Genomic DNA, 14,117 nt, shown 5'->3' with positions numbered 1-14,117 from the left:
GCAAAAGGACAATGCTTGGCTTCAAAAAATGGCCGCCACCCACATGATCAGCCCACCCTCAAACAGCAAAGTACATACAAAGGACAGGAACAGGAAGTTGAGGTCTCTGTGGAACTTTCTTCCTCTTTAAAAAAAAAATGAACAGAAAAATGACTCCATGCTCCAAAAACTACAACTAATTGACAACCTAAGGAGTTTTTTTTCAGCAAAATGAACAAAATCATCATTTTCAAGAAGGTTTTATGCAACTCGAGACATATTGCTCGCAAGATTGTAAATTCGGCATGTTCTGCAGCACGAACTGTACAAAACGTCGTTATCGGGTGCCCGAGCATGCAGATTGAGCACACGAAGAAGACAAAAACTGTAAGGTTGCGTTGTCGCACTGTGCAAAGTTACCAAAACTACGCGAGCTGAACTCCTAGGGTTACCTACTGGCAGAAAAAGCCGTATTATTTGACACACACCCAAAACCTGAAATTCCACACCAAAAACCACATTTTGCAAATCAATCCAAAGCCATCCATGCCATACATGATGTTACAAATTAAACAAACACCACAAAAACAGTTGATTAACTTTCATGCACCAATGAATACTCGAGTAGTACCTCTGGGCCTACTGGCAGAGTAGGCCACACACTTGGAGGCCTATGGCAAAAGCACAGTGGCTGGTCCCACAAACTAGCCACCACCACATGTCCAGGCCACCCACAGAAAGTACATACAATGAACTCAAGCAGGCCTACACTAACTATATGAACTCCTAGGGTTACCTATTGGCTGAAAAGCCAATATTTAATTAACACACACACAAAAACTGAAATTCCACTCCAAAAAACACAGTTTGCAATTGAATCCAATGCCATCCATGATGTTTAAAAACTTGAAAGTCAACAGACACCACAGAAACATGGTTGGGCCCATGGGTACCTCTAAGCCTACTGGATGAAATTTCAAAGAAATACAACTTGGCCCCTCACGAAAGTGCAGGCTTCCCTCAACAATAATTTTTAACAAGCATTGAAAAGCCCAGAAAACTGTAGGTAAAAAAAAGCTCAAATCAAACAAACATGTACACCAATTCTCCAACTTACTTGTAAAAGAAAATTTCAAATCCAATAGTCCTCAATAAATCCAACCAAATGATATGATGCAGCAGTTATACACAAAAAGCGATCCTTCCAGCTCCACATCCAAATGAAAGTGAACAGCACATGGACAAAGCACTGGGAGGAGCCTACTGGACAGGAACAGAAAGTTGGAGACTCAGGGGCACTTCCTTACTCTTGAAAAAAAGAGTAGAATTAAAAGAGGAGTCCTTGCACAAAAGACTACAGCCAAATCACAATCTGAGGGTTTTTTCTGAGCAAAATGATCATTTTCGAGAAGGTTTTATCATGCTCGAGAGATATTCTGTGCCAGATTGCAGTTTCTGAGTGTTCGGAAATGCGATCTTACCAACATTGCGCCGGAAGGAAGATCGCGCGTCCTAATGACGTGATCGCGCGTCCAAATGACGTGATCGCGTTCGCACAGTCTCGCAGGATTGTTCGGCCGGATTTTTTAAATGCCGTGGCGCACACGGCCGGGATAGAAAATCGAGAAGGTGAACGCAGAACCACGGTAAGGCGTTACCGCGCAAGCAAGAACGCTATTGAGCGAGCGGGGAAGCAAACAACTATGCTACGCTGTAGATTGCGAAGTATTCGACAACTTCACGTTCACTGCGAAGCATGAAGTTGCCGCTACTTCGCAAACTCCACGAGTGGAGCGTTGTTCACTGCCCAGGGTTACTTTGGAGTTGTAGTGAAAAATCATCTCTGATGGTAAAGTCAGATTTTAAATTACAATTAAACAAAAACACTTTTAGAAAGTTGCCATTTTCCTGCCTTAGCACTTTAGTGCCTGCAGCCTGTTATTGGGTCACATGACTAGATGCAGTTGCCAGTTGGTCTTTCTATACCCCTGAAAGAAAGCCACACACAATAAAGAGCTTAGATGTGACTAGAAAGACCATCACTGACAGGATGAAGGGCCGAACTGTGCATAGCCCTACTTACAGTTAAATAGGCTGTGTCCTGCCTCCGCCCTTCTTACACTTGAATAGGCTGTGTCCTGCTTCCACACAGTCGGCTCCATAACCCCTGCAGTTATTCTGGAGCCAGGGCAGGGAAGGAAGGAAATCTGTGCACTTCAAAGGGAAACCTCCAGAAGCTTCTCCATGTCAAAAGAGGCACCTATTATAAATATTGGGCCTCGGACACCAACTCATCAGAACACTTCTGAACCTGTGAAGACTTTGCCCAGAAGAAGGAATGCTATTGAGCTGAAAGTACTGCCAGTCTGCTGGACTGGTGCCCTGCTGGACAACTGTTTTGCTGGACTGCAGCCTTGTTGGAGTACTACCCTCCTGCTTGAGTCAGAGGGACTGGACCTGCAGCTGTACCCAGGGCTCCCCGTTGACTCCAGGGGCTAGTTTGCTGGCCTCCTGTTCAAGGCCACAGGGACATAACAAACTCTCAGTGCCAGTTAGCACTAAAACCTTGTCGCTCACAAGGCCACACGTGACAAAACAGGATCTTCGCGTGATAGCCATGACTATCTGCAATGCCTGGCTTGCTCTTCATGCTGCAACGACTACGGTCCACGAAGCTTACTTGCTCCTCATGGCCTTCTCCACCACAAAACGGACTCTCTGTGCACTGGATTCTGAAGGAAATTTTTAAGGTAGACTAACATGGTCCCTATATCCGACCCGCACTCTATTTCTGTTGACCTGAACCTTGCTTCGCCTGACAGCCTTCTTGGGTTGTGTTGTAATTTACTCATGTTTGAAGTGGTGAATAACAATATTATACATTGCCACTAGCTTAAGCCTGCCTGCTCTGTGCCAGGTTACCAGAGGGGTGAGCACAGGTTAATTTGGGGTTTGCTTGTGCCTCACCCTCACAAGGATTGTGCTTACTGGTTGAGTAGGGTTTCACTACCCCCCTCAACCAGTAAACCAATTTCTCACATCAGTCAACACATCAATGCATTGAAGAACATGAAGCAATTTATGCTCCACAATGATTACAGAGAATGGTTACATTTCAAACCATGAAGGTTTATTGAAGGTTAAAATGTTTACTGAAAGCAAAATCAACAAATTAGTGTCAATCAATAACCAATCAATGAATACATTATTTAATTATGAAGTTCAATCAATCAAAGTCATATTAGGAAGAGCATGAGCAAACATAGTGCTGGCTCAAAGGAGATGTTAAGTAAATTAAGTTCTCCCATAAACAGTAGTAAAGTTGTGGCTGTAAATAACTTACACAAGGAACCAATCTTACAATTGATGCAAAGGTATGCAGCATGAAGCTATACATGCAGTGTTAACGTAACATTTATACATTATAATGACTTAAACCAAGCCACGAAACATGAACCCTAAATCTCTTACAAGGATATCCGTTTGCATGTTCTGCATTGTAGTCTACTCTGCTGTAGCTTAAATCACACAATTCTAAGATTCACTTCGCTTACACAGAGTACCCATAAAACAATCCAATCAGGTCAGAGTGAAAAGATACATTCTTAAGCTAATTCATTTTGCATTTTTCTCAGCAATAGCATTCTTCAAACTTACATCTTATCTGCATCAAAATGATATACATTGGATCAGCCTGTACTCTGCAGGTGTGCTGTTTTTACCAATTATAACCAATTATAACCAATTATAACATTCCATCATTATTATGGCAAAAGAAAACATTTCACATCAGAAAGAGAGCACAGGAAAATGAGGTTTGTTAATTTGGACTTCATTTTCATTTAGACATAACATTTTATGTGTCATGAAACAAAATGGCAACCGTTCGCTATTTTAAAATGCAGGTCTACATTATATATAGTCAATCTAAATGTAAATAATACATAGATGATAACATTTATGTGTTTACATATTAATGTTGATTTAATACAAAAACATTTAATATGAACAAAACCTTCATATGCCCCCCTTTGGGGACTCTGGGAGTCACAACAAATTACAACTTTGCTAATTGAGATCTCCCCATTAAAAAGAAGTCATTGACTTCTGCTGCATGCGTCTAGATTCCTCTAACACTTTCAATTGACATTATTGAGATTTCCTTTTTGTCTCTCTTCATTCAGGCATCTGCCTCTCTTCATTGCACCTTGACCCACTCTTTGCAGCAATAATTGTTATCCCTTATATAAAAAGAAATAAGCATGTCAAACAAATTAAAATGATTAGTTTGGAGTTAGTATCATCTTTAATATTCAACCATCAATATCACTAAACCACTCACCAATTTTGGAAAATCCTTTCCCCATTGCTTCCCCAGGCAATTGACTCCTCTAAATCAGCTATCGGTTATATATGTGCAATATTGCTAGACATGTAATATGCGGCAGACTCTGTCCTCTTTTCCTAGTAATAGATCTAAAGGTAGCCTGCTGTGCAAAACCATTGTATGTATAATCATAAGCTCAATATTTAGTGCAGTTAAAGCACCTTGTTAGTAATAGCTACACAATCTATCAGGCTAGACAGATTTCTCATCTTCAATCATTTAAACCTATACCTAGAGAAGGAATCATAGTGCCAATATATTATGATACACTATGCTTAGCCACAATTCCCATATTGTCTATGCCATCTATGTGACACACGTTGGGAAAAATTAAAGCTAGGTAGCACCTACCTATGCAATTTGTTAAGAGCTGAGAATTAAAAATTTTACTGAACACATAATAGACCCTTGTACTAACAGGTTATTTTCCTGAAAAGATTTGCTCACCTGTAACCTTGAAACATTGCACACAATCACTCCAACACACCATCTGTGGACTCTGCACCGGCTGTATCTGTCTTACAAAACACAATTTTCATCTTTTCCGTAAATCCAGACTATTCCTGACTCTTTCATCTTTCCTTTTTCCTTTTGCCAACTCACCTTTACTCCTTTCTTTAACCTCCTCTCAGTCTCTGCCCTTCTTTCATCCAGTTCCTCTGTAAAGTCCATGTCAGCCCTATTCCATTTACATGAAGCTTTAGAATAAATCAGGTTAGTGACGTTAATTGGTGTGATATGCCTTAAATAATGACCCATCTTCCCCACGTACTTTGTGCCAGATTTAAATTTCTAAACACAGACACATCATAGATGCATCATTTAAAAGGAAGTCAATATTCAAAGGAATTGTTGATAAAACAGACTCATAATTAAATTCCAAGATGAAGAATACATGATGGGTAAGTGATAATATATCAGTCCAGCCCCACAACAATTTTGCACATTTATACCTTTGGAGTACTCATGTAGCAGTCTAAGAATACATTATCAGAATAGTTCCCTTTGGAACCCACTGTTGTAATATCTTCATGTTAGACCTATGTTGCTCCATTAAATAGGCGAGCTCGGTCTCGTTTCTTTAAATCACATTCAGCAGAAGTGTTAAGACTCATTAGTAAGCCAATCATTAGTATGACTATGGCAAATACCACATTTACTATTAGAATGCTAATGCTTTTTGGTCTACTTGACACAATAGTTTCTCTCAAGTCAGATAAAAAAGAATAATAATAATCAAGGATCTACTTTTTGAGATGACCCCCCCCCCCAATGTCAGACAGGGATCCTCTACAGCTTAACACACCATGAATACCTACTCTAATGGGTTGATACTCCCGCTGGGATCACTATACAGATCCACCTTTTGGACTAGTCTGTTGATTTTATTGTCACCAGATATTGGTGGGTTTGTTTGGGTTCGCAGGTACTGTTCAGTAGTACAAGATGGAAATATAACATTATGCAATGGCATATGTTGAGCTGGCAGTGGGGCTGCATTATGTTCTCTGGTAGGATTTCTGTAATGAATATGACAATGTACATAAACTGTTCCACAGATACTACTGTGTGGTTACCATGTATTTCTGTTACACTGTGATAATGAATCATTGTACTGTATTCAGAAAACTTTGATTTAAAAAATCTATCCATTGATACTACTGTGAAAACGAGCACAATTTCAGTTAATTTTCAGTATAAGTTTAGTTGACTTCAGAAATAGAAACTTGCAATCTTCATCTGGATACACCAAAAGGGAGAAAAATTCTTCTCTTCTACTGAAACCTATGGACACCTAGGGCCCCATTAGGATGGCGGGCAGTTCGCCCCCGCTGAGCCAGTGGTAGCCACCGCCAGCCTGGCAGGGGCGATCCGCCCGCCATCCTCCCATGAAAGACCCCCGCCTCTTTTCCACCCATGCTGGGGGGTCCGCGGCGGACTGAAAGACCGTCTGCTGCTTTTCCGCCCAGTCGAGAAGTCGACCGGGCAGAAAAGGGTTTAATATGGTGGTGGTGTCTGAAAGACACCGCAGCCATATTACAATGTGGCTTTTGACATGCCTTTCCAAAGGCATGCAGAGTCTGCCTGGGGGGCCCGTTGCGGGCCCCCATGTACTCCGGGGGGGGGGGAGTGCACATGGGGGGTACCTATGGTACCCCCCTGCCTTTTAATGAACAACAATACAGAAAAAGGGGTGGTGATGAACAGAGTGTCTGAATTAAGCAGACCACTCTTACCCAGTCCAAAGATCAGGACTTGATCCATCACTGTTATTTATCTCACTGCACCATCCCAGCTCAGAACCTGGCTATATGCAAATCAGTCTGTCCCTGGCCCAGTGCATCATGGGAACAGGGCAGACTAAACTATCAAGCCAATTCTTCACCAGAAAGGAGACAAGCTACCGGGGACCGGTTTCTGGCATTTCAGCCGTCTTCGGCCCGGCTTGCTTGAATCCTGATGGTGCAGTGAGAAAGGGACTCATGTCTGAATATACCCTGCCACACCTATAGTGGCCAAAAACGATAGAGAAAAAGGGGTGGTGATGAACAGAGTGTCTGAATTAAGCAGACCACTCTTACCCAGTCCAAAGATCAGGGCTAGATCCATCACCGTTATTTATCTCACTGCACCATCCCAGCTCAGAACCTGGCTATTTGCAAATCAGTCTGTCCCTGGCCCAGTGCATCATGGGAACAGGGCAGACTAAACTACCAAGCCAATTCTTCACCAGAAAGGAGACAAGCTACCGGGGACCGGTAGCTTGTTTCCTTCCCAGTATAAGAATTGGCTTGGTAGTTTGGTCTGCCCTGTTCCCATGATGCACTGGGCCAGGGTCAGACTAATTTGCATATAGCCAAGTTCTGAGCTGGGATGGTGCAGTGAGCTAAAAAACGGTGATGGATAAAGCCCTGATCTTTGGACTGGGTAAGAGTGGTTTGCCTAATTCAGACACTCTGTTCATCATCACCCCCTTTTCTGAATCATTTTTGTCCACCATAAGCGTGGAAGGGTATACTCAGATGGGAGTCCCTAGCTCATTGCACCATCAGGATTCAAGCAAGCCGGGCCGAAGACGGCTGAAATGCCAGAAACCGGTCCCCGGTAGCTTGTTTCCTTCCCAGTATAAGAATTGGCTTGGTAGTTTGGTCTGCCCTGTTCCCATGATGCACTGGGCCAGGGTCAGACTAATTTGCATATAGCCAAGTTCTGAGCTGGGATGGTGCAGTGAGCTAAAAAACGGTGATGGATAAAGCCCTGATCTTTGGACTGGGTAAGAGTGGTTTGCTTAATTCAGACACTCTGTTCATCACCACCCCCTTTTCTGAATCATTTTAATGAAAAACAAGGCAGGCATCGCGCGGTGCCTGTCACGTTGTGCATTGAAAAGCACATTATGCATTTTTAGCATTGCGGCGGGCTGTGCTGCGGGAATCGCCCGCCAGTGTGGTGGGTGCATCCTAATGGGATGTGCAGGACCGCCGCTAGCATTGCGGGCGGTCCCATTTCCCACTGGTATGGTGGGCGGACAAAGTCCGCCCGCCATACAAATGTGCCTCCTAATATCTTAAATTAGAGATATGAGGTACAAATCATGAACATTTTACGTATATCACTTGAATTCATTTAACCAAAAATATCTATCAATCCTAAACTGTGATAGCATTGTTCATGGGGTTTTTCAAAAACACTTTGATGTTTCTCAGTTTCATGAGATCTCAGATCAGGTTCAGTTTCAACAAAGTAGGTTTACTCAGGAGCCTAGTGGACTTCTTTTTGGTTTTGGTGACTTCTGACTGCTCACTAGCACTTTGATCATTTCATTCTGGTTCTCTTTCTGATCGTTTTTGGGATCCGTGCTTCTGACACAAAAGCTCTTGGGGCCTAATTTATGAGGCCTTGCAACAGTTTTGTGCTTCCGTTGCGTCACTTTTTGTGACGCATCGGCGGCGTAAAACATGTCTCCTGGTGCGCCCTATTTACAAAGTGACGCATCTAAGAAGATGCGTCACTTTGTAATTCCCTGTACTAGATTAAACCTGCATCAGATATAGTGTTTGCAGGGTGGGCGTTCCCACATAAGTAAGCCTCGTAGAAGTGACGAAGTGAAATCGAGATTTCACTGCGCCGCTTCTAGGGGTTTAAATCTTACGCCTGCTTCACAGCAGGCGTAAGACTGACGCAGCCCCTCCTGTTGTTGTGTTATGCTTCTGAAAACTTCCTACAGCGCCATGAAGCCTACGGGCGTACGTGCGCTTTATAAGCTAAATTTAACATAACATGGGGCTTGCCCCATGTGAAAGGACACATTGCTGGAGTTGCGTCACTTTTGTGCCTACAGATACGTCAGAAATACTGACGTATCTGTAACTCCTTGCGACATGATGCGTCATATTTGATATATGACGCATCCATTATGTCGCAAGGAGGGCGCACTGAGAAGTGACGTATCGCTGCTTTCACTCATCGATGCGTCACTTCTCATAAATGACGCCCTAAGTCTCTTACCACCGTTCGACCACCTTGCTTTCGTCTACAATCTACCAGCTAAAGTGCTTGCACATTCTTGGAGTTTATAGTGCACAGTCCCATTTGAAGCTGCTGGGATTACTGTGGTTAATCTTGGATTAACCACCACAGGCAGTGCACTTGTTATAACTTAACTTTGAGAACCATGCAAGAGATATTCTCCTCCCTCTGAACATTCAATCTGTGCTGGAGTTTGACTCTGAAAATAAATGGTTATTCTTATCACTTCTTCACCAGCTTGTCTCAATCTCTTGGTGTGGGATACATGAATCCAGTTCAGCAGACCCCCACACTTCACAGCAAGGTTCATAACAAGAATGACCTGGAAAGGTGCTGTCCAAGGGGACTCCAAGCACAACTTTCTGATTAATTTCTTCATCAGGAACCCAGTCTCCTAGACTCAAGTAATTACATTGTTCGGTGTCTTGGAAGCAGGGTTGCCAAGTCAAGCTGATGAGAAGCAGAACATACCATATCACCCAATCCTTTGAAACAGTCAAACAATCACACCATCTGTTATATTTACTAGCTCAGCTGCAGGCACTGAAGGAAGTCTCATGGCCTCATCATCAGAATCTCGTGGGAGAGAGTCGAGTCCTCAAATCTGCTACAGAGGGTCATCATACCCAGTGGAAGGAGATCATGTCATTTAAAAAAGTGGATGTGCACATCTTGGCTAATCGCCATTTTTGAGTGTAGTTGATCTGTTTCACAACACCAGAAGCTTCCTGCCCGTAACTGCAGTGAAACCTCTGATCTTTCTTTAGTGGTGCACACAATATTTTAATTACTTCGTTTTACAAGTGTGTCTGTTGATCTGATTCCATAGAAAGTAGGCAGAACCTGGAAATCAATTCTCTCAGCAGTAATTTGGCCACAGTATGATGATCACACCTTCTGGTCAGGCATGCTTCAACCCAACAAGTAAACTAACAGGCTACCACTAAGATATAGCAGAACCATTGCAGATTGGCATCTCTACTAAGTCAAACTGCATACAGTTAAAGGGACAACCTGATCTTTCTTTGTGACTCAGGGCCACAACCGTCCTCCTGCACACATTGAACTGCTGGCAAGTAATACAACTATGACACAAGTTCTCATCAATGACACAAAAAAGAGAAGTATAACAGTAGATCTTAAAGAGACAGATCACACTATCTCTTTATAATATAGGTAGGACCATGGAACTATCCGGACATAGGTGAAAGCATATAATCGAGTAAAACAGGTGTACATCTTTTGAAATCCAAAACTCATTCTGACAACTTAAACTTCCAGACCTTACCCACTTTTCCTTCTCAGTGTCTGGGACTTCATCTTGCAATGTGTTGAATTCTTCAAAAATGTTTATTGTTCTCAACAACATATTTGGAACAAAGCTTTTGTCAGATTCATGTGGCACTTTATGATTGCATGTACAGGACTCAACAGCACAATACCTTGGCGTTTCATCCACATAGTGGTTTCCAGCAGTAACAAACCCCATACAGTCCTGTGTGCTGCACATTTTACAACAGATACTTCTTCAACAGTTGCAATGTTTTTAGCAAGCCCATGACATACTTCCCATTTCACATTGGGAAACCAGAGGAGGACAAGAAAGCCTTCTCTGACCATAGTGTAATCGTGCACCAGGCCAAAACCGGATCACTGACAGAATTTCGACCTCAGAAATATCGAACTACAAGAATATCGAGTCAACAATATCGAGGGCAAAAATATCGACATCCTATCTACAACATGGTAAGTACAAAAATATCGAAAAAATAATATCGATGTAAAAAATATCGATGTTAAAAATATCGATTTTTTTTATATATATAAATGTAAGTATATAACACTAATAAATAAAATATACATATTAAAAAGTATCTAATAATGTTTAAAATTAATAAACAATACATATATATTAATAATACATTAATTAAATATATACAGTAAGGATATAATATATATGTACTGAACAATAAGTATTAATAATTAATTTACTAATTTATAAATTAATGAAATATATTCTAATTTACTAATACATTTACAAACATAAAACAATAACATAAATAAAATGTAAGTAATATAAAAAATAAAATAAACATTTTTAACAATTAATTATATAAAACGTTGGATAGCGTAAGGGTAAAAATTACTATTCCTACTCCAGAGAGTGGAACAGTAGGGAAAGCGTTTGATAGCGTAGGGATAAAATTACTATTCCCACTCCAGAGAGTGCAACAGTCGAGAAAACTGACCCTGAACCCAAAAAACACCCCTTTACCCACGAACTGAAAACTGACCCTGAACCCTAAAAATACCCCTTTACCCAAAAACTGAAAACTGACCCTGAACCCTAAAAATACCCCTTTACCCAAGAACTGAAAACTGACCCTGAACCCTAAAAATACCCCTTTACCCATGAACTGAAAACTGACCCTGAACCCCAAAAATACCCCTTTACCCATGAACTGAAAACTGACCCTGAACCCTAAAAATACCCCTTTACCCATGAACTGAAAACTGACCCCGAACCCTAAAAATACCCCTTTACCCATGAACTGAAAACTGACCCTGAACCCTAAAAATACCCCTTTACCCAAAAACTGAAAACTGACCCTGAACCCTAAAAATACCCCTTTACCCAAAAACTGAAAACTGACCCTAAACACTCAAAATACCCCTTTACCCAAGAACTGAAAACTGACCCTGAACCCTAAAAAAACCCTTTACCCAAAAACCCAAAACTGACCCTGTACACTAAAAATACCCCTTTACCCAAAAACTCAAAAATGACCCTGAACCCTAAAAATACTCCTTAACCCAAAGTTAAATAATATTATTTAATTAGCAATTAATATTTAATTAACAATAACAATAAAGTAAATATATTAGCACATAAGCTGTAATTAATATAATTTAATAATTAATATCATTTTCCCCCAATTAATTAATTAACAGTAACTAAAAATTATATGTATAAATAAATTACTCTAATTAATGTAATTAACTAATTAATATTATTTAATTACCAATTAATTACTAATTTAAAATATGTACAAAATTATATTACTTAATTAACTAATTAATATTAATTATTTGCCAATTAATTAGTTATAAATATTTAAAAACATATATTAATTAATTAATTATTATTAAATTACTCCCCACCCTATTCCCCTATAAACCCACATCCCGCTACAGAAAATATATATCAATTAATCAATTAATTATTTCCCAATTAATCAATATTAATTAGAAAATAATTATAATTAATTAATTAATCCTACTAATTATTAATTAACTTACCATAATTAAATTACTTCCCACCCTATTCCCCTATAAACCCACAACCCGCTCCGGTACTAAAACATCAAATTTCCTTATAAATGTATATATTATTATAGAAAATGTATACACATATAATAGTAATTATTTTAAATACTTAAATTAAACATATAACACATACATAATAAAAAACTATAAAATAATACAAATATCGATATTAGTGTCATCGAAATTATTAACATCGATATATATGCTATCGATATTACTAACTTCGATATTACTTACATCGATATTAAGTATTTCGATATTACTTACCTTGGGTCGATATTCTGTCCTACGATATTCTTGCCTTCGATATTATGCTCCCTCGATATTTCAGACTCGATATTATGGTAGGTCGATATTTCCAACTCGATATTTTGACTGTCTACCGCCAAAACCTTATGACTGTCAGTATCAATGGTCACATTCAGAATGGTGGAAACCAATATGCTCTAATAAGGGCAATTAATTCAGCCACCTGTGCGGAAATTATATTGCACAAATATGAAACTTCCACACTACCTTTAGAGTGTACAGAGCATAATTTGCTCCTAGAATATACTGTCCTTCTCTTAAACAAGAGTCGTTCCCAAACAAGGTAAAATCAGGTTCTTCCAATGGGACTTCTCGATTGTCAGGTCTTGGGCAAAATTCTGTAATATCTAGATTGTCATGTTCAGTGATTTATCACTATGGTGCTTCTTTTAGATAAGACCCCATTGGTACAGGTCAGTAATGGCAAACTAGTGTCTGAGGTGACATGAGTTTACAAGGTTATTAAGCAGATTTGCCCACTTTCCCCACTCCTGTTTGCTTTGGTGATGGATCCACTGGTTATCAACGTATGGTACAATGGCACTAGCTGGGCTATACTGTTTGGGGACAGGACCCACTCAATCTCTCTATATGCGGATGACATCTTATTTTACATCTGGGACGCAATGGGGGATAATGGCAACATTGCTGACATGCTCAATTCCTTTGCTGTAATCTCGGGGCTTTGAGTCAAGTGGCAGAAATCTACCATCTTACCCCTTGGGGGTGGGGGACAAAGAGGACCCTCAGATTGATGTTGGTGGTGGTACACCAATATGTCAAGTCAACTAATTCCGCTCTCTTGGATTGCACAGATACCATTGCAAGAGGGTCTCATTGGATGGTAACCACACCCGAACAGTGACAATGACCCACAACCAGATCACATTCTGGAAAACACTCCCCCTTGCTATCATGGGCAGAATAGTCTTGTCTACAATGGGGGGTGCTCCCGCTTTTATTATATTATTTTGCTAGCTTACTTCCCAGTTACCTTTCTCCAGGAATTTGACTCCCTGCTAGGAGATTTGATTTGCGGTACATAAGGGGGTGGTGATGGACGGAGCATCTGAATCAATCAAGCACTCACACCCAGTCAAAAGATCTGGGTTTAATCCATCACCGTTCTTTAGCCCACTCTGCCACCCCAGGTCAGACATGGCTATATGCAAATCAGTCCGACCCTGTGCCTCATGGGGAACAGTCCAGCCCGTACTGCCAAGCCATGTCTTCCCTGGACCGGAATTGACACAACAGCCAACCCAGGGTTGCACTGTTCCAACAACACTTGACTAAGGACAGGTGTGGACTAGGAGTCCCCTGTTTTGTGCACTTGTACCTAACGGTACAGTTGAAATGGGCTGGTCACTGGTTCTCTGAGCACTAGCTTGAAGACACCACTTCTACATAGCCCCCTTATAGCATAGAGCATCTTCTGCAGTTCTTTCATCTGATGCACACTGTGCCCCCCACCTCTGCACATTCTTTGGGTGGCTCACTACTGCTTCAGGAAAAACCTACATGTTCCATCAGCAACCATCCCATATGCTCCAGTCATCACCCTTCTAGGCACACTATATGACAG

The sequence above is a fragment of the Lissotriton vulgaris genome, chromosome 6 (genome assembly GCF_964263255.1).
Source record: "Lissotriton vulgaris chromosome 6, aLisVul1.2, whole genome shotgun sequence".
Taxonomy (NCBI): domain Eukaryota; kingdom Metazoa; phylum Chordata; class Amphibia; order Caudata; family Salamandridae; genus Lissotriton; species Lissotriton vulgaris.
The sequence above is the reverse complement of the archived record's forward strand: the minus strand, read 5'-3'. Positions refer to the sequence as shown.